We start from the raw sequence: 27,932 nt of genomic DNA, 5'->3' as shown, positions 1-27,932 counted from the left end.
TAATTGTAGAAAGTAGTCACTTAACCGACATGCCTCGAATCTCAACTGGTGAGGTCCAACCTATAACCTCATCTGGAAGGTTTTCAATACCGTTCCATAGGTAAAGACCTCTCTGGTCAAGCCTATCTGATGGGTGACCCTCACAGGAAATCAAGCCTAAGAAATATAGTAGTCAACCCTATCTGACACCAGCCTTTCCTGATGGGTAACTCCTGCATCTTGCGCTGGCTACTCACTTCTGGAGTTAATGGATTGCTCCTAACGACTCTGCCTCTTTAACGGGGAGCCTCCATCCCTGCCCTCGCTCAGTGTTAGCTCCTAATCCCAACTGAGAGACTCTGAACTAATTCTTAATTGGATACAAACTAAGCTGAATCTGATACTGATCATGTTTCTCGAATGATCTGACTGAGTGAAGCTCAATTCACTTGGTTCCGTATCTGATGGAATACTACTAAATCTCGTTATCTAACTGAATGACACTGAGCATTGAATAGAGTAATCGAATACTACAGAGGTTAGAACTGAACACTTGAATACTACTAGATTTGAGCTGGGTATAGAACTAAGGGTAGATTACTAGCGATACTGAGATTTATTAAATTTTGTATCTGTCTGAGAATACAGAGTTCTATAACTCACTGAGTTTTGAGAATCATGGCTCGACTGGAATTATCATGAAAATTGACACTGGCTCTAGACAAAAGCTAAATTATCGGGTATAAATACCCCTAGGACTCGATAACATAAAAGTAAAACATAACCATTCTTGAATAATCAAGACCATGGACAATCATTTACCATAATAATCACTAAGGAATCACTTCAAGAATTTAGGAATCCTAAACATGTAATAACATAGGGGGACATGCTATTGGATCATGCTCCATTCAATTAGGTCTTGCATCAAACACTTGACATGTATTAAAGTCTTAGCATGTATCAAAGAGCACATAATTGGGGAATTTAATGCTATCATGTCACAATTCATTCACTAAGTCTTTTCAACAAACACTTGACATGCATGGGCTTGCAAATAATGGGGATTTCTAGTTAACATGATATAATGTCTCTAATTCCTTCACATAGGCATATAATCAAACATATGGGGGGTATGCTTTGCTTATTCAATAATTTTCTTCACTTAATTGACATGAACACAACACTTATCAAGCGAATTGAAGAGGTTTTATCCTGAACATCACATGAATATCACATACTAGGGTCAAATCTTGAAAACCTTGCAAACAAATATGGATCAAAACTCAATAATAGCATAAACATCAATTTCAACTCACATGAATCATGAAAACCCACAAACATGAGATCTTTGAATTTTAGAAAAGGGTCTTGAGCTTCTTGGATGACAGGGACCCAAGAATCAACATTTACATACCTTAGAGAAACTCTTTCTTGAAAGATCTTGGAAAGATTCTTGACTTATTAATTTCTCTTGATTTTTCTTGAAGAATAAGGAAGGTTTTTGATTTTGTAGAAACCCTAGTTTTTGATGTTGAAGATGAGAAATGAAGTTGTTAGCCTTGATCGGATATAATTAGGGGCTGAAAAGAGTAGGAAAAGACTAAAAATCCCTTTTAAAAACGAGTTAAAAAATGCTGAATGGGGTCTGCGACTGTCGAAGTGACGGTTCGTCGCTCAGTCTGATGGTCTGTTGGATTGTTCATCACACAATGATCAGAAAAAAAATACTGCCTCGATGCGATGGTCTTAGCGATGGTCCGTCACAAACCCGATGGTCCGTCGGATCGTCCATCGCATGTTGGCCAGGATGAGGCCATACTGCCTCAGTGCGACGATCCCAGCGATGATCCATCGCAGTCTTGATGGTCCATCATCCTAGCCGTCTTACTTGGGCCTAAAAAGGGAGTCACTACCTTGGTTGCGATGGGCTGGGCGATAGTCCATCGGAAGCTCGACGGTTCATCAGTCCAGCCGTCGCACCTAGGTGGTTTTGATTGCCTTTTGTAAAATGGCCATAACTCCCTCATCCGATGCCGTATTTTGACAAAATTGGTATTGATGGAAATATTATTTAATTATCTAGATGAAAAAAAAGTTGATATTAGGGAAATTATACACGGTTCAAAATATTTATCACTTGGGAAAACACTTCTCAACCTTTTTAGACCGGATTTATGCTTTACTTGACACGCTCTAAGGCTTAGACTATGAGAGAAATTTGCAGGGTCTTACAAAATTATACCAAGTGACCTCTTTATTCCTCAGCCTATGGATCTGATGAACAAGTACCTCAACTGGGACCTCTTCATAAGAGAGGCTATTTCTATGCTAACCCTTTCTAAAGGACTACTGAGGCTGGATCACCAATGAATTTCTTCAATAAGGAAACATGTAAAACTGGATTCTCTAATGCTAATGCTCCATACAATTCCAAATCATAGACTATCTTACTATATCAACTCAAGAACTTGTAACTAATTCTGCATGCAATTCCAACTCATAGGCTATCTTACTATATCAACTCAAAAACTTGTAAGGACCGACATAACGGGGGTTGAGTTTCCCTTTCTTACCAAACCTCTTCACACTTTTCATGAGAGAAATTATAATGTAGATAAAATCGCCAACATCAAACTCAAGCTCCCTTCTCCTCATATCTGCTTAGTATTTCTAACTACTCTGAGCAGTCTTCAGCCTTTTTCTAATAAGATGGACTTTTTCCATTGACTCATGCATTGAATCTAGCCTTATCAAGGCAGCCTCACCAATCTTAAACCAACCAGTTGGAGATCTATAGCTGCTACCATACAGTGCTTTAAATATTGCCATTTGAATGATTGAGTGATAGGTGTTATTATAAGAAAACTCAACTAATGACAAGTGATCAATCCAACTGCTCTTGAAATCAATCAAATATGCCCTCAATATATCCTATTGGATCTAAATAGTCCTCTCTACCTTACTATCTGTTAGTAGGTAAAAAGTTGTACTAGGATAAACTTGGGTACCAAGACCCTTATGAAAAGTCTTCCAAAATCAAGATTTAAATTAGGTACCTCTATTTGAGTAAATGGCCAATAGGACCCCATGCAACTTTAGCAACATCCTAAGATAGAGCTTAGCTTAACTTCAGCTGAGTCTGAAGTTTTAACTTGCAAGAAATAAGCCAACTTAGTCATTTGGTACATGATAACCCAAATAGAATCATGTTATTAATTATTACAAGGCAACCCTGTAATGAAGTCCATACTCACTACCTCTTACTTTCAAGTAGGAATACTGAATTCTTGAAGCATACCACTAGGTCTCTAGTGCTCAACCTTAACCTGTTGGCAATTTGGACACTTAGCCACAAATTTTGCAATGTCCTTCTTCATGCCATTCCTCCAATAGACTTCCCACAAATCACAGTACATCTTAGTTTCTCTTGGGTAAATAGAATATCAAGAATTGTGAGCTTCCTTTAACATACATTGCCTCAAACCATCCACATTTTAAACACATAATCTGCCCTAACAGCGAAGAACACCATCATTCCCTTGGGAGAAAATCTCAACCTTTTAATTCTGAACATCTTTTTTCAACTTAAGAAAAATAGGATCTCTATTTTACTTTTCCTTCACCTTGAGAACCAAAGAAGAATATGAACCATTTTGAACCCAGACACTACCTTCAATTGAATCAACCAATCGAACTCCCACCTATTAAGATGATGAACCTTATGATCTAATTCTTTCTTTTCATCCTTCACATGAGAAACACTTCCTATAGATAGTCTACTAAGGGCATCGGCCAAAATATTAGACCTACCCTGGTGATACAAGACACTAATATCATAATTTTTCAATAACTCCACCTACCTTCTATGACGAAGATTTAGATCTTTCTGACTGAACATATATAAAAGACTTTTTTGATTAGCGAACACATCAATATGAACTCCATAAAGAAAATGCCTCCAGATCTTTGAGGCCAAAAGAACTGCTACTAATTTAAGATCATGAGATATGTACTTCTTTTCATGAGGTTTGAGTTATCTAGAGGAATATAACCTTGCCTCGCTGCATCAAAACATAACCAAGACCAACTCTTAAATCATCATAATATACCATAAAACTATTTGAACCCTCTGGTAGAATAAAAACTCAAGCAGAGGTAAGTTGAGTCTTCAACTCCTGAAAACTCTTCTCACATAAATTGGACCATTAAGATTTCACTTTAGTCTAAGTCATCCTGGACATAGGAGAAGCAATAGAGGAAAATACTTCAACAAACCACCGGTAATAAGCAGCTAAACTCCAGAGACTCCGGATGTCTAATAAACAAAAGAGTCTAGGCTAGTTCCTTACTACTTCAGTCTTTTCAGGATCAACTCAAATTCCTTCACTAGAGATAATATGAGAAATAAATGCTACGGATTTCAACTAGAATTCACACTTTCTAAGCTTATAAAATAAATGGTGATCTTTTAGAGTCTACAAGACAATCTGCAAATGATCTGTTTGTTCACCCTCATCCCAAGAATAAAAGAGGATGTCATCTATGAAGACTATAACAAACATACCCAAGTATTGATTAAACACTCTGTTCGTCAAGTCTATAAAAGGTACAAGAGAATTTATTAGTCCAAAAGACATAATAAAAAATTCAAAATGACCATATCGAGTTCTAAAGGTTGTCATCATAATGTCGTGGTCTCTTACTCTGAGTTGATGATAACTATATCTAAGGTCTATTTTAAAGAAGCATTTTGAACCCTAAAGTTTATTGAACAAGTCATCAATCCTGGTGATGGGATGTTTATTCTTGACTATGACTTTGTTCAGATGATGGTAGCCAATGCACATTCTAAGAGAATCATCTTTCTTTCACACAAAAAGGATCAGAGCGCTCCATGAAGAGAAACTAGGTCTGATGAAACCCTTGTCTAGGAGATCTTTCAACTATACTTTCAATTCTTTTAGATCGGCTGGAGCCATTTTGTAAGGTTGAATTGATACAGGCAGGGTATCTGGAAGAAGATCTATTCCAAATTCAATTTCCTGCCCGGGAGGAACTCCTAGTAGATCTTTAAGAAACAACTCTAGAAATTCATTTATGACTAAAATAAATAAAGACTCAAGATTTTGGACATTTAGTCCTTAACTCGAACAAGGTGATAGATGCACCCTTTGTAAATTATTTTTCTTGCCTTAAGGAAAGAGAAACCAATCTATAGGTACATAGGTACTACCCTTCTACTCTAAGACTGGTTCATCTGGACACTAAAACTAGACTATTCTATTTCTATAATCAATTGAGGCATACTAAGAGTAAAGCCAATCAATGCCAAGAATAACATCAAAATCGGCCATGTCTAACTTTATAAGGACAACTAAAGTGACCCTTTAGGATACTATGACTGGGCAAATTTTGTATATCCATCTAGCTATGTTTGTACTTCTAACTAGAGTAGAAATTAAAAAGGGTTATGCAAGGATTTTGGGACTAATACCAAAATCAAATGCTATAAAGGGAGTCATGAAAGAAAGTGTGGCTTCGATATCTAATAATGCATAAATATGAAATGAAATACTTTCAACGTACTAGTGACCACATCAGGTTAACCTTCGTTATCCTGTTGAGTTTGAAGGGCATAGAACCTACCGTGATTCTATCCATTAGTTGCATCAAAAGTGGCACCTTGCTGAGTCGAGTGACCTATTAAGGAGTTAGAAAGACTTTGTTGATGAACATATTTACCCTGCTACACAGTCACTGGGCAATCTATCACTCTAGGCTACATCTAAAACAAGCATCACTACTGGCCATGCACACACACTTATGGTTCTAGCTATATTTCTTGCAAACTGGGTTGGTGTGAGTACTATTCACACTACCTTAGGACTTAGAGATTGGTTCTCTATCATGTGTATCCTTCCAAAGTATAGTCATTGGAGGCCTACCGGAAGATGGGGATAGAGCTAATGATTTATGGTGGAAATAAGAACTATTTCAATTATCGAACCTCTACTGAAAAAAATTGAAGCTACTAGTTTTGGCCTTTTTTTCCTCCCTTTCATTCTATTAGATCTTTTCCTTAATCTATTGAGAATGAACCATCAAGCTGGAGATGTCCATATCCTTAGCCGACATGGTTATCTTAAACTCTTTTACTATATCCTCAGAAACACCAGACACAAACTTACTCATTCAGGCCCTAGAATCAGCCAACCATCATAGTTGGAGCATACCTTTCTAACTGAGTAAACATAAGTGAGTACTCTTTCACACTTATGTTTCCTTGCTTTAGGTTTATAAACTCCTGCACCTTATCCTCCCTCAACTCAAGTGGAAACCTGTCCAGAAATGCAGCAACAAACTTATCCCACTCTACTTGCCCTATATCTACATCTCTATCTTTTTTTTACTACTTAAACTAGGTATGAGCCACTCCTTGCAATTGATAGGTAGCCAAATTATCACTTTCACTTGAAGTGAAACCCATGATCTCAGTCACTTTCTAAACACTGTCTAAGAACTCCTATTGATCTTCTTCAGACTTAGACCTATATAACACCAAAGATTCATTCAAGTGAACTCTTGTATTCTAGTTGTTGTCATATTCACTGTAGGGTTTGTTGGGGCAATAACCTACTGATTAGTTTGAGCAGTCATAGATTGGTTTAAACTTGTGAAAGCATCCTCGAACTCAGTATGAGAGATCTGCTTATTAAGACGGTCTTTGAGAACTGGCCGTGAGGCTTGGTAGTTCCTATTTCTTCTTTCATTGGTCCTCTTAGAAGGCATTTTTTGTAAATAGAGAAAGGACAAGTTATAAAAATAATTTTAATAGAGTTCGCACTCTACCACATGACATGGATCATGAAAGAAGTGAGACTTTCCTAGAATATTTGTAGCCTGTCTCCCATAAGTATGGCATGCTTTAGACCTATGAAAAAGACTCTACTTAATGAGGCTTTCAGATACCCTAGGATATTTTAAACTTGCTACTCTAATACTAAGTTTGAAATGACTGGAGACTACCCCCTAGTTGTAATACGATTCCTAAGGTCACAAGTGATCCCAAGCTAACCCATGGCCTAGCATGCAATAGGTTACTAAAGAAATTAACAAAATACTGGGCGGAAACTAACAAAAATAACTGGTGGAAGGCATAATAATTTAAAACTAAATATGGACTAACATTAGAAATAAAATTATCTGAAAACCAACATACTGAAAATCTAAATATCTGTCTGAAAGCCTCTAAAACATAATGAGTTATTGGGATAACCCCCTAACTAACTCTAAATGACTAAAGCAAAAAGTAGACTAAAAATAAATAATTAATAACTGGTCCTCAAATTATAAGGACTTACCAAATACTGGAGCTGATAATATGGAAGCATGCTAAGTGTGATCCGGGTACTAAGTGTCCAAACCTATATTATGAGATAATATAGTGCAAAAAAGGTATTCGATCAGTACGTTGAATGTACTGAGTAAGTGATATGGGAATACTTACTAGTATAAACTGAACGTGAATGAATGAACACATAAATAGAATGCAAGACCAAGTATAAACATGTATGGGATAAAACTGAATAACTAAAAATTCAGTCAAGTAAACCAAAATTAAATATGAACTAAAAAATAAATTGAGGTCTATAGGAGCTAACAATAACCAACATACCCTAATCTAATCAAATTGGGGTCTAACCTGTAACCCATTTAGAAGGGTGTTGTACCTTGGCAAGGGTACCAACACTGGCTGGCGTGGATCTACTAAAATAATGTCTCAAAAGACTAGGCATTCAATCCTTATCTGGTGGGTGACCCCTCAAAACCTCTTCAGGTGCTAAAGGTCTCAGTCCTCAACTAATAGGTGAGCCTTCATCCCTGCATTCACTCGGTGCTAAGTACTACTCCTAATTGAATGACACTAAAAAAACTGAATTTTTCATTGTAATTAAATTCTAAAAATATCAATCATAGATATTATGAAGTGCTTAGGAAATAAAAACATATATATATACATAAATCCCTAGGTATCGGGTGTTCATCACCCACTAGCTTTAGGATAATGCAAATGAACATGATAACCTTAAAAAATGATCATAATTAGAAATTTCATAATTTAAGCCAAAGCTCCACAATTTATCATAATAAAGGAATTCTTGATTTTTGAACATGGGAAGATGCTAATCTTACGGGAATATATATAATTATGGTTTATTTTCAAAAAAAATTAAAGGAATTAATTAAACTCATATTTGACCTGGAACTCAATTCTTGGAGAGAAATTATGCTTGGGAATTGAAAAGTTATTGGGACTTAATGGATGCATTTGATGAAAGCCCACATACCAAGAGGTGGATTACTTGGAGAAATCCTTGGAATTTGAACTTGAAGTTGAGAAACCCTAAATTGCCTTGGAGAAAACTAATCACCCTTTTTCTTAGTTTCAATTGATTTTATGGCTTAATAGGAATTTGGGAATTCTTAGGCTTATATACCACCCTTGGAATAGCCTAAATGGCATGAATTAGGAGTTAAAAGAATGGGAAAAGACTAAAAAATCCTTTTTAAAATCCATAGAAAAAAGTTGATACGATGCTTAACGACATAGGTAATTAATCATTAGGTCAGGTAACGACTTATCACCTGGAGTCATTGTAAGAGGTTCTATACTTTGGTCCCTTACTGTTATGACAATGAATTCCCTCCTGATGACTCGTTGGGTCTGATAATGGGTTGTTAGGAGGAGCCATTGTCAAGGACTCGTCTTCTAAATTTCTTTCTATTATGACTGTGGATCCACCTAATGACTCATTAGTACTTATAATGATTCATATACTAGACTTGTCACTATTGAGCTAAAATATGGAATCCATCACAATTATGGCAACAACACTACACAATGACTCATTGTGTCTGATAATAGGTCATTGCTAGAGTCATTGTCACTGGTAGTTCCTTTAGGATATTTTTTTCTAGAACTTCTTACAATGATATCAAATTAAGGTAATACTAGTTGCATTGGAAAGCTAATTCAATTGACTTTCTTTTAATGTATCGAGAGCTTAAAAAATTGGGCTATTATATTATATATACATTCCTTTGACTTGCATACTATTACATATCCTATATCTACTTTTTATTTGTATATGGGCCAATAATATACAGTATAGTGCTAGGGTTCCTGAGCTTGTCCAGAACAGGATAAATTATCGGTATTTCCTTCTTAGATTTACTATCTTAGTTCCCTAGATATTTGAGCATATTTTATATTTATGCTTACATGTTATGTATATTTGTATTATCTTTAGAGCTTCGTTAGTATTTTCCTACTAAGTACCACTTGTTTGGTTATCGTACTACACTTATATAGACTGTAGATCATAGTACGGGTACTCACGATGAGCTTTTGGAACTCAGTGTATTTTTATTCATCCTCCTAAGTATTAGATTACTATCTACATTGTATTCAAAACTAAATTAAATTAGTATATTTATTTGGTAATTTATTTTGTAATCTTATCACATTAGAAGCTCTTGTACTAATTACATTAGGTTTTGGGACTATCTTATGCATTTTAGTTTTTTATTTCATTTATTTTGCATTCTCCATCTATTTCTCCTTGTAATCCATTACTAGTAGTTCTGAACTATGGGTGGCTTTCCTACTGGTGGGTTATAGTAGGTGCCATCATAACTTGAGAAATTGAGTCATGAAAAATTAGTATAAAGCCTTGGTTTATTAGTGTGTTGGTGCAAGGGCAAAGTCTCTAGTAGAGTCATATAGAACGGTGTGGAAACATCAGTAACCTATCTTCGAGAGGCTATAAGGCTTTTTTAGAAAATTCTATTCTTGACTCCTTTTTGTGTGTCCATGTTTCGTTAAGCCTTAGGTATGATTTTTGATTCTATTCTGTCCTAGATGGGTGATACAAGGATGTTGATAGATATGAATAAGATTTTAGCACACGTTCCCAATGTTTGAACACAATGTAATTCTAGGGAGTCATGGATGGATTCCAAAGATCTTCAGCTTTAGTCAGGGGATTTGGGACTAGCCTAGACTCCGATGGAGTTTACGACTTCTTTCGTATTTCAAGATTTAGTATTAGGGATTCCGAGCCTTTTTTGTATACCTTACAACTAGTGATAAAATTCAATTCCTCGAGCAGTTCTCAGGCTAGAGTTGGGTTTATTGGTGTTCAGCAGGGTTATTTGTCAGTTTCAAAGTACAAGTTTGAATTTCTTGAGTGGGTCAGGCATATTCCTATGAAATATCCTTCAGATAATAATATGGTGGTGGATTTATTAGAGGATTAGCATTTCCACTCTATTTGGCATTAGAGAATTTGATAGTAGCTTGGCCTTCTTTCTCTCAGGTTGTTGATAGATACGGGCAAGGGAAACTCAAGACCGTTTACAAGAATCCAAGCTCTGTAATTACAAATCCTTTAAGGATTATACATGAAAATGGACTTTGAAGTATGAACCGGCAGCTAATTTAGTAATAATTATCACTTAAGGCATTTTAGTAATTTTATGCATGGTCACTATTGGGCCCATTATGTAGTAGACTATAAATAGCTACTTGTTAGGTTTATTTCCTTATCTTATCTTTGATATTGAATGAACATTACAATTTAAAGAGTGTTGGTGAAACTTGTTTTGATTGTTTTCTTAGAAACAGGGGTTTTGAGGGTAATGAATCCCTCTTGGTCCACGCAAGAAATTGGTGTTTGATCTTATGAGTTTTAGGGGTCTTTGAGTTTGATACACTCATTGGTTCTTAATTCCTTGTAGTTTATTATGTCAATTTATCTATATTTGCCTTCTTGTATCGTCTATCTCTTATTTTCTTAGTTATATTCATCTATGATAGCTAGATCCGTATCATTTAGTATCAGAATTAAGCATAATTTTGTTCCTCCAAAGTCAATCTTGGATTCTTGAAAATCCATAAAAAGAGAAGTGTCAAAACTAAAAATTCAAATAAAGTAGTATTTATTTTACCCCTAGGCTAAAACTTTAGGTCATAGATTTTTGAGTATTTTGGTGTTTCTAGTGTTAGATCCCTGTTCCCTAACTCTAAGTGAGTCTAGATCTGGAATTTGAGCTTATTCTAGGTTGATTTGAGTCATCCACCATTGTTGAGCTTGAGTTGAAGAATCCTTAAGGTGGGTTTCTCAACTTTTGAAGGTTGTTGCTGAAATTTGGGCTTGAACGAGTGTTGGTTGTGTTTGGGAGTTCAATGTGAGCTTGGAAAATTGAAAATCATCAAGTTTCGAGGTCATTTGCTTAGGGTTCAAGTTTGAATGTTCTTGGCGTTCTTCATCATCTTCATATATTATTGAAGAAAAATATTCAAAAAGTGGTTATTTGATCCAAAAAAGAGGTGAGAGAAGGTGTGGAACTTGTTTGTCTCAAATAATATTCTAAGGACATTCCAGGTCTTTCAAAGAATGAAAAAAAACAAAAAGCATCAAAAGAGGAATATTCTCAAAGAAGAATACAAAGGAAAGTACAAGTGAGGGGACCAAAAGAAAATTCAAACTCTCTTATCTTGAAAGAAAAATTGAAAGTTCCAGTTCTTTGTATTTTTCCCTCCAAAGATGATTACCATTCCTCCAAGATAAAGATTGATTAAAATTCAAATTAGAAACAAGTAATTTCCAAAACGTCAACCAACATTAAATGAGGCAGCCACACCTCTCCATCATCCAACTACCTTAAGCTCAAATTTAGATTCTTAGTTTCCTTTCTTTGATTCTTAGGTTTCTTTTTCTTGATTCTAATGCTAATTAGCAACTAGTAATCACTTACTTAGTTGTGAATTCGTTTTGAATCCATTTCTTTTGTTGTCTTCTATCTTTATGTGCTTTTCTCATTTTCAATTCATTGTAGATTCTTGGCTCAAGTCTAGACAAGATTTCTTTGAGTCATTAAAATGAATATCCATTCTGAGAAATAGTAGATATCATCCCTCAACTTCTCATGGAATATAAGCCAACATCCAACACTTGTGAATCCAAGTGTGAGGCAAGTAAGGTGTGTAGAATTGTGAGGATACTTTTTTTTTGAGCTAACAAGTTTGTTGTTTTTGTTTGTGTCTTTTCTTAGGTACCATGACAAAGGAAGGAGAAATATCACAAGCCATGAATATTAATGCTAATAATACTATCTTGGTCTCTCTTGAAGGTCTCACTCGTAGCACTGAAAGGTTATAAATGGAGGTGTTGCTATAAATGGAAGATTGGATCATGTGGAAAGTCAAAGGAACTCCCGACCCTCTAATCCTCAACACTACCATGTTTCCTCAAGTGGATATACTCAAAACAATTCCACTACCATTACCCCAAAAACCTTTCACCAAATGTTTAATCCATGAAGGCCTCCATAAAATATCACTTTCCAAACTACCACTTACTCTCAAGGCCAAAATCCTTATTGACCACTTCATCCTCAACCCAACCAAATCCAACAAGAAGAACTTAGAAGATAAATGCCTTCACCATGCCTGATTCCCTCATTCCAAGATCCACTTAACCAAATGCCTTAACCTCCACCAAATCCAATTCCCCTATTCAAAGTTCCATTTAACAAAAAATAACCCATCTATGTAGAGGAATATAGTAGGGAGGAACAACAAAAGGAGTATGGAGCATATGATGATGCCTACACGATTAAAAAAGATATGAGAGGTAGATATATGGATCAAAGGGGATTTTGAGGTCAAGTAGGAAGAGTTGGTCCAATGCCTTATGGTATAGGAAATGAGGGAAACCTCCCCCAAGATCGAAATATGGGAATTAATTCTATCAAAGTTAGTCTTTCAACCTTCAAAGGAGAAAGTGATCCCAAAGATTATCTCACATGGGAGTCATCTTATGAAAGGATATTTTAAGTCAATGATCTCACTGAAGTAAAGAAGAGTAGTTATTCCATAGACTATTTAAAGGTTATTCTAATACAACGTGAGATTATGCCAAGAGGTTCAGAAATGTGTTGAATAAGGGACAACCCCCTCTATGGTACATATTAAAGGGACTTATGAGGAAATGGTATTTGTCAGAGAGTTATAGACATAAGCTCCTTTCCAAGTTATACAACTTAAGACAAGGTAGAAAGAGTGTCATGGCTTATTATGATGAGTTCCAACAATTGATTTTGAATCTTGATCATCGAGGAGAAATAGTAAAACATGACATCATATACTTCAAGGTTGGGTTGAACAAAGATATCTCCTTACGCATGACTCTCCACAAGTTTGAAACCATAGATAGTATCTTACAAGTGGCCTTGGAGATTGAAAGGGAGATCAAAGAGAAAGAGGCTTACAAATCAAAGGGTCATCCATCATCCTCTACTTGGGGTAAGAATAAGAAATTAACTCAATCTTCCTTGTGTTGGAACAAGAATAAAGATCGCAAATCTAATGACAAACAACCCGTAGCCAAGGATGTCCCAGAATATCCTCCAAGAAATGAAGGTAATAAGTATTGTACTTTAAACTCTAAGGGATTCCAATGCTTTAAATGTCAAGGGTAGGGAAATAAGGCCAATGAATGTCCCAACTAGAGAAATATTATCCTTAGGGAAATGAAATTATATTATCTTGGAGAAAAGGTGGGATTAGAATTGGATGAGAATGATAAAATGTCTCAAAATGGAGAGAAAGTAGAAGATGAGATGCAAGAAGAGAGAGATGAAGTAGATACTTGGCCGCAAGGTGGTGAGATTAAAGTACCTAACTTTGTGTTAAGGAGAGTAATGGTTACTAAGACTTTGGATGATCTGAGTCAAAGGGAGAATTTTTTCAATACCAAATGCCTTATTAAAAGAGACCTGTGCTCAATAATCATTGATGGTGGTAGTTGTACTAATGTTTCTAGTTCCACTATGGTTGATTTATTGAAACTTCCCACTACCACACACACAAGTCCTTACAAACCCCAATGGTTGAATTAATGTGGAGATTTATAGGTAACTTGACAAGTTATGATTCAGTTCAAGGTAGGAAATTACCAAGATGAGGTGCTTTGTGATGTGATCCATATGATAGTTTGTCACTTATTATTAGGAAGGCCATGACAATACGATCGATCTACTAAGCATGTTGTAAGAACCGATCGGTATTCTCTTGAACTCAATGGCTGAATATTTACACTCCATCCTCTCTCACCATCACAAGTGAATGAAGTCAATTAACAATTAAAGAAGTTGAAGGAGAAAGAAAAGAGGGAAAAAGAAGAGAAAGCAAGGAGAAAAAAGGTAAAGAAGGGGAGAAAGGAACACAATCAAGAGGAAAGGAGCCTATGATAATGTTGTCTAGGAAGAAGGATCTGTTCAAGGAGCATGATGAAAAAACACCCATGCTACTTTTATCCCATATTTTTAACACTAACCCCTCTAATTTTTCTATTTACCATTCTATCTTCTAAGTTTGGCAGGATTTTGAAGATATGTTCCCAAAAGAATTTCCACAAGGGTTACCCCCACTTTGGGGAATCGAGCTTCAAATTGACTTGATGTCGGGCTCGCTATTGCCTAATAAATCGACATAATAAAGTAACCCTATGGATGCCAAATAACTTTAAAGAAAAGTTGAGGCACTCCTCAACAAGGGATACATCAAATAAAACATTAGTCCATGTGTGTTTTTGGTGATGTTTATGCCAAAGAAAGATGGAACATAATGCATAAATGTCGACTGTCGAGCCATCAATAAGATCACGGTAAAGTATTGCCACCCTATTCCCCGATTAGATAATATGATTGATGAATAGAATGGTTCATGTACGTTTTTAAAAATTAATCTTAGGAGCGGATATCACAATATAAGAATACGACAGGGTGATGAATTAAAGACTGACTTTCAGACCAAGTTTGGTCTCTATGAATGGATGTTCATGCCATTCAGCCTCACTAATGCTCCTAGTACTTTCATACGGTTAATGAATCATGTGATGAAACCATTCATTGGGAAGTTTGTTCTGGTGTACTTTGATGATGACCTAGTTTATAGAAAATCCCTTGAAGAGAATATTTTACATTTACAAAGTGTGTTTGAAGTCCTTAGAAAGGAAAAGTTGTATACTAATCTTGAAAATTGCTCTTTTGGTGTGTATAAAATTGTGTTTTTGGGATTTTTTGTAAGCTCAAGAGGAGTCGAGGTGGATGAATCTAAGATAGACGTTATAAAGAATTTTCCAACTCCAAAATCCATTAGTGAAGTAGAAAGCTTCCATGGGTTGTCTAGTTGTTATAGACGGTTTTTTAAAGGATTTAGTACCACCGCCACTCCCTTGATCAAGGTCATCTAAAAGGATAAACCTTTCAAATGGGGTAAAGAGAAAGACAAAGCATTTAAAACCTTGAAGGCTATGAATACTTTTGTCCCCTTGTTGAAATTACCCAAATTTGATAAGATGTTTGAAATTGAATGTAATGCAAGTAAACTAGGAATAGGTACCATATTTATGCAAGATCTTAAGCCTATTGCCTATTTTAGTGATAATCTCAAAGGATCGACTCTAAATTATTCCACTTATGATCTAGAGTCATATGCCTTGATTCGAGCCTCGGGTAATTGGCAACATTACTTGTGGCCCAAAGAATTTATAATCTGAATGGACCATAAATCCTTGAAACATCTTAGGGACCAAGGTAAGCTAAACAAACGGCATGCAAAGTAGATTTAATTCCTAGAAACCTTCCCTTATGTCATTCAATACAAAAAGGGAAAGGAAAATATGGTTGCTGATGCATTATCTAAGAAACATTTCATTTCTACATTATTTTCCAAATTGATGGGATTTGAAAGTCTTAAGATGATGTATCTAGAGGACCCCATATTTACCCCTATCATCTAGGATTATGAGGAGTGAGGTAGGGAAAAATTTATCAAGGATGGGGTTTTAACTCTTATTCAAAGTTTGATGGGTATTTGTTCAAAGAAAGAAGGTTGTGTGTGCCCTCTAGCCCTTGGCAAGAATTATTTGTAAGAGAGGCACATGATGGTGGTTTGATGGGATACTTTCAGGTTGAAAAGACCCTTAAGATCCTAGAGGAACAATTTTATTAGCCCAAGATGCGCAATGATATTGCTAAAATTTATGGCCAATGTATGGATTGTAGTAGTGCCAAATCACGCCTCCTCACTCAAGGATTATATACCCCGCAACCTACTCCCCTACGCCCTTGACTTGACATATCTATGGACTTTGTTTTGGGGATACCAAGGAAAAGGAGAGGTAGGGATAGAATTTTTGTGGTGGTTGATCGGTTCTCAAAGATGGCTCACTTTATCCCATGTTCTAAAAGTGAAGATGAATCTAGTGTAGCCTTTTTGTTTGTTGAGCATGTTGTTAAATTACATGGGATCCCTTGAACCGTTGATAGTGATAGGAAATCTAAGTTCCTTAGTCACTTTTGGAAGTCGATGTAGGGTAGGATTGGTATGAAATTTCTATTTTCAACTTCTTGCCACCCACAAACCGATGGCCAAACGGAAGTAATAAATAGGTCTTTAGGTTCTATGCTACGCTCCATGGTTAAAGATAATATAAATTCTTGGTAGGATTACCCACCCTTCATCGAGTTTGCTTATAATTGTGTTATCCATTCGACTACCGATATAACACTCTTTGAGTATGTGTATAGTCTAAATCCCCTTATCCCTTTAGGTCTAACCTATTGTCTAGTGATCTTTTATTGAGTTTAGATGAAAAAAAAAAGAGCAGAAGTGCCATAAAGATGTTGCATGAAATGGTGAGACTGCCTTAAGAAGAGAAGCCAAGAAGTTGCTAAGATGGCCAATAAGGGAAGAAAGAAGCTTGTACTAGAACCAGGTGATTAGGTATGGGTGCACCTTAGGAAGGACCAGTTTCCAAAACAAAGAAAGAAAAGTTGTTGCTAAGGGGTGATGGCCCATTTTAAATAATTGAAAGGATCAATGATAATGCATATAAAATTGATGTTCCTCCAGAATACCAAGTGTACGACATATCAATGTGTGTGACCTCTAGCTCAATGAAACCATTGAGAGTGATGAAGCCATGAATTTAAGGTTAAATTCCTTTCAAGATAGAGAAGATGATATGGGAATAAGGAACTTAAGACTGTTTACAAAGAGCCAAGCTCAGGAATTGCAAATTCTTTATGGCTTATTCATGAAGATGGACGTGTGTGAATACATTTTGATTTCCTTCAAGAGGTGTTATGTTTTGAAGTATGAACCTACGACTGATTGACTAATAATTGTCACTTAAGGGTGTTTTAGTAATTTTATGAATGGGTCACTTTTGGTCCCATTATGTTGTAGACTATAGATAACTGCCTGTTAGGTTAATTTCCTTATCTTATCTTTGATGAAAATTGCTCTTGAAAGAGTGTTGGTGAAGCTTATGTTGATTGTTTGCTTTGAAATAGGGGTTTTGAGGGTATTGAATCTCTCTTGGTCCACATAAGAAATTGGTGTTTGATTATGAGTTTTTGGGGTTTTTGAGTTTGATACACTCATTGGTTCTTAATTCCTTGTGGTTTTTATGTCAATTTATCTACCTTTACTTTCTTGCATCATCTGTCTCTTATTTTTTCATTAGATTTCATCTTTCATAGTTAGATCCATATCATTGACTATACGAAGGCCAAAAAATGATAATGTATTGGGACCTATTGAGGTGGCCATAATAGACCATGTCATCATTATAGTGCTATTTTTATTCCATATGTGAGTGAGAATCCTCTTGGTGGAGGTTAGTTCACTTGCACCCTATCAATTCTATACAAGTAGCTTTTCAAATTATGGGTAAATCTCAGGTTACTTATGGTGGCCCCAGTGAGTAAAGTACTTATTAAGACTTAGAGAATTTGATATTGGTGTTCAGCCCATGGTAACCATTCTAGATCAGCATAGGCAGTATCCTAGAGTATTGTAGGAGCTTGTTTTGGTTATGGTAAGATTTGATATTATCCTAGAGATTATCCCATATGTGAGTTGGTTGTTTAGACAGAGTTGGCTTATGTTTCTCACCAGCCTAAAGTTCTTGAGGTATGTTATGATTATGGGGAAGATGACCATTTTAGTAGGGATTGCCCTCAACATTAGTTGGTTAACCAATTCGGGTCAACTTATGTTTCTAGCTTGATTATTGCTTCAAAGTTTTTCTATAACTATAGATAGATTATCCAATGGTCTAAAGAGTGTCCTTAGAATGGGATTATTCATTATTCAGCTTATTCAAATCCATCTCATAGTGTTGTGGCACCTTTAGTTCGAGGTAGTGTACTTTGCACCTTAGTTGGCAATTTAGATAATTAGTACGAGGTTGTACCCGCTTAGATTTGTACCTCTTTAGGTACGCCAAGAATGTGACTTTGGATTCCACCATGATAGGTGTATTTTTATATCCTGCCTTTACACTTTTTATTTAAGTGTATTAGGATTATCGTATACATCGATGATTGTATACCTTGGTGGGTTTATATTGTTCATTGTGTGCCTTGATATCGAATTCAATATTATATGACTAACTCTATAGATATTGCTTTTAGTAGTGTATAGAGTTGATCAGTGTTGATATATCCTTAGGGGTGTAACATTATCATATTTGCCTTCTTATGGCTTTATAGTGGTACTTTTTATTGATTTTTATTTTTGGGTACTAACTATGTTTTATACTAATATTTGTATTACTATCGTCATTATGTGATGTTAATTTATTCTTTCTTGATAGATGATTAGACTAACAATAGCTAGTTAAAATTCCATACCTCGTAGTTCTTATTCATTGGCTTAGGTAGCAAGCTTGGTTAGATTTTGTTTCCCCTATATCAAGGTGCGGTTGGTCGTTTTCCACTTTTATTGGATGTTCTAGATTGGTTGTGGTATGTATTATGGTATTAAAGATAAGTTGCCTTTCTATAGTTCTGTTGTGGTTTTAGAGTAGACAATTGGGTTGTGTAGCATATATCTGAGGTTGACTAGTTTGGGGTTTGTCCTTCTAATTTGACTAGTTGATTAATCGGTAGTGGTTTTGATGTTTATGTGAAAAGGTTTTGGATTCATCATGCAAGTGTGGCGGGTTTGTCTCCTGGTGATGGTGCATTCTTGGTATTGGTATGGAGTTGTATACTCTATTTTTACTATGATATAGTTCTTATTCTTGTAGAGTAGAGAGTTAGAGATAGGTGATCTTTTCTCTAATTGTTTTCTAAGTTTGTGAATTAAGTTTTTGTTTCCCAGATGGAGTGTTGGATTGATTAGTTGCTGGCTAAGATTGCATTTATTTGAGTTGCTAGAGTTTTTTGCTACTACTAGTGCGGTTTACAGCCTTGGTGAGTTCTTGAGTATGTTTTGGTGGTTCATGCCCTCCATCGGATATGAAGTTAATTGCATCTATTTTCAGCCAGTGATTTATCCTCTATGGTTATTTTGTTCTTCAGCTATGTTTTATTTTAGTTCTGGCATGATTTAGTAAGGACATGTTATATTTGGATACCAAGGTCGATTAGGTATTTGGTCGTAGATCAGATTCCTTAGTTTAGTATTTGATTTAATTCCTTGGAATGAAAATTTGGAGGATATAAAGGATTTATAGTATGGATGATTACCCATCTTTATGTTTAGGGTGGTTGAGATCGAATGGTTCATCCTTGGTGTCAATAATTTAGCTTGGAGTTATAAAGCTTGGGTGTAACCTTCTTTTTTAGATTTTTCTCAGTTGGGTGGCAAAGCTAACCCCTTGTCTACCTTTTTGGTTTTCTTCAATTTAGATGGATTGTTGTTGAAAGATGTTTAGATGATAGTCTGTAGGCATTATATTGGTTTCTTTAGCTTTGAAATCGAGTTTCAGCTTTCACTTGGATTTTGGATGATCTACTCAGCCAAAGTGGTATGCTTGAGTTTTATTTAACATGGCTTCATCCTTGATTGATGGTACCTCCTAAAGCAGATTATTTCATGGTGAATGTTTGTGCCTTGGACTCCTAGCTGTCAGTTTTGAGGGTTCGGACCAGTTTTAGCATTGGCATATATTGTAGACCATGGTTATCTCTATTTGTGTGCCCAGTAGCACTTTATGGGCTTATTGTCATGCTTGTTTTTTGAATTTTCCATTGATTAGCTTCTGTTATTTAGATTTATTGTAATAAGATTACGTGGACAAAACTTGGGTGATTTTCTTTTCTGTTTGGAGGGGATAGAAGATTTGGAAAGGCAAAAAAAATGTTATATTTGTATTTGGAGTTGGTTACATGACTCATGACTTGGTTTGCCTTTCACTTTGATTAGTTTTTGTTTGATTATGTTGGTATTGTTGTAGAATTAGTGTGTCTTGGTTCATATTTTTATGCATTATCCTTCCTCAGTTCAGTTGGAGGCCAGTTGGTGGTTGAGGTTGAGTTTGGGCTATTTGTGAGTAAAGTACGGATGCTAGTTAGAAAAAGGATATCTGAGGGAAATCCATTAGAAGCATCATTTCTTCTTGGAGGTTATATAGGAAGTCGTGCTTGCAGCATACATACCTAGTACCTCATCCCTTCGATCTTTCATGATCTTTCTATCGATTGACTTTTATGGACAAAATTCCTTTTTATAGTGGATACTTCTAATGACCTTCCAGTCCATTTCCTTGATTTTCATTCATTTCTAGTGTTTCGAACCTTCCCACAACATCTATATGTCATTTATGATTTGCCAAAACTGTCAGTTTAGTTATCGGACAGTTCGCTTGGATTTTAGGTTTATTTCCCTATTTTGGAGATTTCACCATTTAGGATTTTTTATCAGATGAAAACTCCTAGTAGATGACATCGGATAAGAATTTTGACATTGCCATCAACTCTAAAACATTATTTTAGATAGTAGGACCATTGGTTCAGATCCTAAGGCTACCAAAATAGTTTTCGTCTATTAAGAGGACTATATAAAAAATGACGCTGTAGTTATGGGTCATACATTTAGTCAAAACAACCTAGGATGAAAGTTCCAATGATTCCATTAGATCCATAATGTGTTTTACAATCAAATTTCACTGCTGGATCATGTTCATAGGGTTTCGAATGAGTTCCACGGGTCAAAAATAAGTTTTTGACATTGTTGGTGTTGGTGTGTTTTTTGAGTGTTTGACCGGGTTGCTTAAGCGAACCTTTGGCCTCTTAAGAGACATTTTGACCCTTTAGCTAGGTTGCTTAACCAATAAAGGGTCATTTGGTTGGGAAATAGTTATCCTGGGATTAGTTATCCTAGGATAATTAATCCAGATATTAGTTATCCTGTGGTTACTAGGGATAACTTATCCCACCATACATATGGGATAACTTATTCCATCACTATGGTGTAAATGGTGGGATGTGTTATTTCGATATTAACTAATACCTCCAACCAAACATGGGATAAAATAATCCTTTATTTTATCCCGGGACTACTTATCCTTTATACCTCACACCAAACAACCCCTAAAAGTGTTTCTTATGCGACCATCACTGAATAAGACCCACATTCGTATTTTAGATATTCTAGGAGCTAGGAAGCTTCGATTTTGATGACTTTTCATGTATTATTCTCTTAGAAACACTGTCTATCAATTTCGAGCTCTATTTTCCCCATTTTGAACTGTTTTTTTACCTTTCATGATTTTCACCCAATTTGAGAATCAAAACTCCATTTTCATTATTTTTGGGGCTTGGGAGCTTATATTGGGCGATTCTAAAGGAGTTATCAAGATTTATTTCATGAATAATTTTTCTAATATTATAATTATAATTTTCTTCTTGATTTGATTTTCAAAACAACATCAAATTATTGATTCTAAAATAAGTTTTGGGGGTTTTGCTGGTAAAACTTAAAAATAATTTTTCTTTGAGTTGAACATCATTTTTATCTGTTTTTGGCTTGGGTTTTTAGCTGTAGACTTCAATGAGCATGGGAAACATATTTCTAAAATAAAATTGTGGTTTTACCCCTTTTATTTTTGAACCCATTTTTGGGGTTTGTTCTTAGACTCATCTTGACTATAGCAATATAAGTCTCATTTTTGTCCTAACGATGTGTAGATTACTATTTTCATAGAGTGATGACATTTTGGGATCGTGGATAGAAGATGGACATATTTGTGGGAGATTCAAGAATTGTGGTTCGACATTGAGGTAGGCTCCTGCCTACTTTTTTTCATAGGATGATATATTATATATATGGCATGTTAGATAGGGATGTTATGGTGTAATTTTGGGTAGAACACCATGACTTAACCTAATTTATGAGTTTAGGGGCTTGAAGGAAAATTGACCCTTAAGTTGAAATACTTATTATGCTTCTAGGATCCTATTACCCTAGGTTGCTAGCATGTTAGGCATAGTTAGGACTAATGGACTTTGCGTATAATATTTGTTAAGTTACTCAGTAGATTGTGATGGTTTCCCCAGAATATGATGTTATGGTTATTTCTGATATGTACATTATTAGGCCTAAAGTCATGTTCATGATATTTGTTGGACTTCGGGAAGTGATTTATCCTTGTGGAAGACATAGTTTAGCTCATTGACATTTACATGTATATTATGATACTTATTGTTATATTGTTTGGATACTGGTGGCATGCATAGATTTGGTGCCTTCAGGCTTGCCAAAATGGTAAATGCTGTGATCTTAACTAAAATATGATTTTTAATACTCTTTTTCTAAAAAGGGGCTTATTCCCAATTTTCTCTTTTCAAATGGATTTCTTCATAATGGGAATCATACTATCTTAATGAATAACCTATGTGCATTGAGATTGAAAATGATACTTCAGAGATTTGATCGAGATAGATTTTGATCCATGCTTTTACTACTATTATTTCCCACGATCGAGAGAGATTTCAACCCTTTCTATACTTCAATAATGATTGAGTAATGGAGTTTATCCTAAGTAATGGATGTATGGAGATGCACTCTTTTTGTCATAGCTTTTACCCGTATATATATATTACCGGTATTGGACTTGGTGGATTGATGATGGTAATGGTTATTGAAAATCATGGATCGAGACCAGGTCAGTGTATACAGGTACTCCAAAACCTTTAGGGTCCCCTTCATTCGTGATTCATCTTGCTAAAGAATACAGGTTCCTGTAGGTCCTTTCCTTGCAAACCATCAAGCTAGATAAGGTGTATACACTAGGTTACTTTATAGCACTTGGCTTTGTTATGGTATTATGAACTTACTTGGCATTCATTCTTGCATGCACATTGCCAATTTCCAGTATGCGCCTATATCTATCATCCTTAAAGAGGTTTTCATAGGTATAGGTATGATGCTACTTGCAGTATATTGTGTGGTACCTTAATCTATTAGCCTTTATGGGGGGTTGCGTAGATATATGATGCCATGACCCTCCAGGTTATTTTCTTTATTATTGCTTATTTATGCCATTTAGAGCTTTCCAATAGCTGCTCCAAGTCATTTATGAATTGTTGGAACTGACAGTGCGTTTACTGGATATTTATTTATTTTTAGAGCTAATTCCCTATTTTGTGTCTTCACTAGTTTAAATTAGCTATCGGGAAAAACTTTCGTCAAACAACCTTGTATGTCTATTCTGACTATTTCAATAGATCTGAAATACTGTGTTTAGGGTTTGGGTCTCGAGACTCCCGACCACAATTTGGACTATTGGTCAAAAGTTAAGAAAAATGGTAAGTGGTAGTGGTTGTGGGACCTACTTTTCATCAAAACAACCTTTGATGGAAATTTTGACTGAGCCATTGAGTTTGAAATGTTTAGTTTAATAGGGTAGCATAGTTCATTTATGTATAGAGATACTGAATGAATTTTGAGAGGTTGGTGAAGACTTGGAAAAATTCTAAGTCTCAGTTAGTGTCTGGTGCATCGCGTACGCGACTAGTCGGTTGCTTAAGCGACCTGGCTTGGCCGATTGGTATTGCATAAGCGAAGCGCTTGCCGCCTAAGAAAACACAGCCTAAGATATACTATCATCATTTATGCAATATATGCTGATGCTTTCAGTGTCGCGAATTCAACACCTTGTGGTTTAAGTGACCCAATGTTCTCTTAAACGGCACCCGTGGGCTTAGGGAGGGTATAGATACCCAACTTAGCCCGATTTTTACCATTTTCTTTCATTCTCTAGAGTTTTGAACCCTAAAAAGTAGGGCTTATTGGGAGAACCGATTGTGGGTAGTTTTGGAGTTTGGGTAATCTTATTTTACGCATTTCTCCTTGAAATTTATAGTAATTTTCTTATAATTTCATGGTTAATTCCTCTATATTTTTCTAAAATCCCTAAAATCTTGATGTCTCGATTATAACACCATTAGAGCTCTAAATCACCTATTTTGGAGGGTAAATGCTCCTTGACCATAGAGGGACATCGTGTTGGTTTCAAAAGTGCAATTCCTTAAATGGGCTCCTCATGGGATTTTTACGTAATTTTGGACTCAAAATATAATAGTGTAATATGGGTATCATTGTTCCCATAGTGATGCATATATTGTGATTTTGAAAGCATGGCACCTTGCGGAAGCTTCTCAAAAATGAAAATTGATGGTTTAGCAGATTCATAGGAATTTTCTTCAGCGTCTTGATAGGCTAGGTTTACCTTTTTCATAGATTGAGGTATCTCATTGTATGATTGTTATATTATGCTAGATATGGTAGTAGTATTTAGGTTTTGGAAGTATTAATGAGAATATTTGGATTACACCAATCATTTAGACTATCTTGAAATAATAAATTTAGGCGTAATTAGCTTATTTACTCATGTCTTTGGTGAAGTTGGCCCCACGGTTCATGTTTAGGCAGAAAATGCCTTAGTTTATCAGCTTAGGATAAATTACCTTAGTCCTCATGTTCAGGGTGGAACTTAACTTATTTGTTCATGGTTGGGAGGGATTTCTATCTATCTAGAAATGAATTTAGATACCTTAGCCTAGTATGGGGTAGAAGTTGCCAAAAATGGATTTCGGAGATTAGAAGTACGCCCCTCCAGCCCACCCTAGGTCATGACGTGTTAGTTTTGTAGACTTATTTATGCATGACATACCATTATTAATGTTTGGTTTGAGACTTGATGAGATTGAATATATTTAATGAGTATGTTAGTTGGATGATAAAAGATAGATACCAATTCTGATATTATTAGTGATATGACTAATGAAATAACTTCTATATATATTATGATTATTGATATAGATTTTGGATATGATTTATAATATGGCCTATCAACATGCTTAATGATATAGTTATAGATGTGATTAATGACATTGCTTATAGATATGATTAATGTCTTATAGGTATAATTAATGGCTTATAGATATGATTAATGGCTCATAGATATGATTAATGGCTTATAGATATGATTAGTGGCTCATAGATATGATTAATGGATTATAGCTATAATTAATGTCTTATAGATATGTCAATGACTTATAGATATGGTCATTGATATAACTTATGGATATGACTATTGACGCGGCCGAAGGACATGGACATTGGCATAACTTAATAGATACGACATTGGTATGGTTTATGGGTGTGGGTATCAATATGAATTATGGTTGTGATACTTGGTTTGATGTATAGATATGAGTAAAGGGATGGTCTATAGTTATAGTTCATCAACATATTCTATTGAGTTTGTTTATTAATATGACTTATTAATATGGTTCATTGATATGATTTATAATTATGAGTTTCAGTTTGATTTTGATAGTTGATAATGATATTAATAATATGAATTCTGGTTCAAGTCCAACAATGATGAAAATAATAATGATAATAATACTATTGAGTTTTAGTTCAAGTATGACATTAGGAATTATGTATGAGATGATATAGTTCAGATGGATTTTTGGTTATGGCGTGATAATTGGGTGACTTATGGATATTAGGTTTCTTAGTTTCCTTGACTGTACCTTGCAGGCTTATGGAGGCCTGTGTTGGGATATTTACTTTTAAAAACTTATTAGCTTATAGGGGCCAATCTTGTATTTATAGTTGCATAATCTTTATGCTATCATTTTGTATGTATTTAATTTCTTATGTACAATGGTATTGGAGCTTATTTCTAGGTTTGCCTCTTTTTCTTTGACTTAGCTTATTTTATCTTATATTTTAATGTAATTCTATCATGATTTAGCTTAATTGGCTGATGATGCCTATTGAGTACCCGTGGTTTTGGTACTCACATTACATTTCTGTACCTTTTTGGGGTCGATTCGAGTACTAGTTACCATCGATGATTTGATGCTTATGCAGGGTTGGTATCAAAGATTGGGTGAGCTCTTAGAGTTGGAGTTACCCTTTTTCCTTCTATTTATCTATGTCTAGTCTTTTATATTTGAGATGAATTCTATCTGACTATTTAGTACTCATAGTTTATTATAGTAGCTCTTGTCCGACATTACTGAGCCTTGGGATGGTTATTGATTTTCTATCTATCTATTAGACTATTATGACTTTTTTTTTTATCTCTACTGAAGTCTTTAATTGTAAATTTTTGTCTTTTAGGCCATTTTCCACTAAATTAGCCCATTGCATTTAGCTTCATGCTATGGTTTAGCTTACTTACTGGCAAGATAACATAGGTGCTATTATGACTCATAAAATTGGATTGTGATAGAGGCGCTAACTATTGTTTGTTGAGTGTTGGTTGAAACTTCTGAGACTATGTCGGCGGTGGTTTATGAAAGGATCTATTAGGTATTATTTGTTTGAATTAGCTGGTTACTATATTGTGTTATTATTATGGTTGGTTCGTGATAGGTTGATTATTGGTCTGACACTGAGATTCGAGGTATGATTCTGATTTCTTTCTTTATTGTTACTTTATTGTGGATAATTATCTAATGTTTAGACGTATGGATTAGAGATGCTAATTATGTTAGTAATAGTTCCTACAATGATTAGAAGCACTTAAGATGCTAGTATGACTACTTTAGGTTGTATCTTTAGGTTAGCCTTGTTTATGTACATGCATTTATATATATAGTTATGGTATTACTGTATATTTCCTTCCCTTCCCTCATGTGTTCATGTTGTATATCCATTCCTTGGCATCGTATACGATTACATATCCTTCATCTACTCTTTATTTATTTATGTGCCAGCGATATATGGTATAATGCTAGGGTTCCTGAGTATGGTAAGAATAGGATAGATTATCCTTATTGCCTTATTAGCTTTACAATGTTAGCTACTTAGATATCTGAGTGTAGTTTACATTCTTGCTTGTATGTTATGTATATTTGCATTATTTTTGGAGCTCAACCACGTGTTTGGTACTCATACTACACTTCTGTAGCCTGCAGATCATAGTATGGTTTCTCCCCGTTGTTATGTGCATTGTGCGGAGCAGCTATGGGTTTGAGACATAGGGTGAGATCTTGGCGTTCAGAGCATTTCTATACTCCCTCCTAAGTATTAGACTAATCTCTGTGTTGCATTTAGATATGGGTTATATTAATATATTCATTAAGTACTTTATTTTGTAATCTTATTTCATTAGAAGCTGTTATACTGAATTTGTAGGGGGGTGTACGGATTTAATAGGTAAAATAGATTTAGTAGGTTTCTAGTGAATCTATTTTTATTAGTGCGTGGATATTTTTTAAATTTTGTTTCAATATCTTTTAATAATTTACTTTTTTCGTAAGATATATTCATTAATTATTTTATCCTGTAGTAATTGCAGAGTTACAAATTTCTGTATAATAATTTATTCTATCTGTGCTGTAATGTATATCTAATTCTAGATTTTCAATGTTATTTATTATCTTGTGTTGTTCTTCTCGTAGTGAGTTTTTTAAACTATATAAACTATCACATGTACTTTGATCTAAATTTTCTAAAGTTTTTTCTATCCATATTAATTTTTCTTTTAGGTTTTCCATTATTTTTCTAATTCAGTTTCTATAATTAATTTCATTATTTAGATTTTCTTGATTTTCTCTAG

Source organism: Capsicum annuum, chromosome 4, assembly GCF_002878395.1.
Source record: "Capsicum annuum cultivar UCD-10X-F1 chromosome 4, UCD10Xv1.1, whole genome shotgun sequence".
In the NCBI taxonomy this organism is placed as follows: Eukaryota; Viridiplantae; Streptophyta; class Magnoliopsida; order Solanales; family Solanaceae; genus Capsicum; species Capsicum annuum.
The sequence above is the reverse complement of the archived record's forward strand: the minus strand, read 5'-3'. Positions refer to the sequence as shown.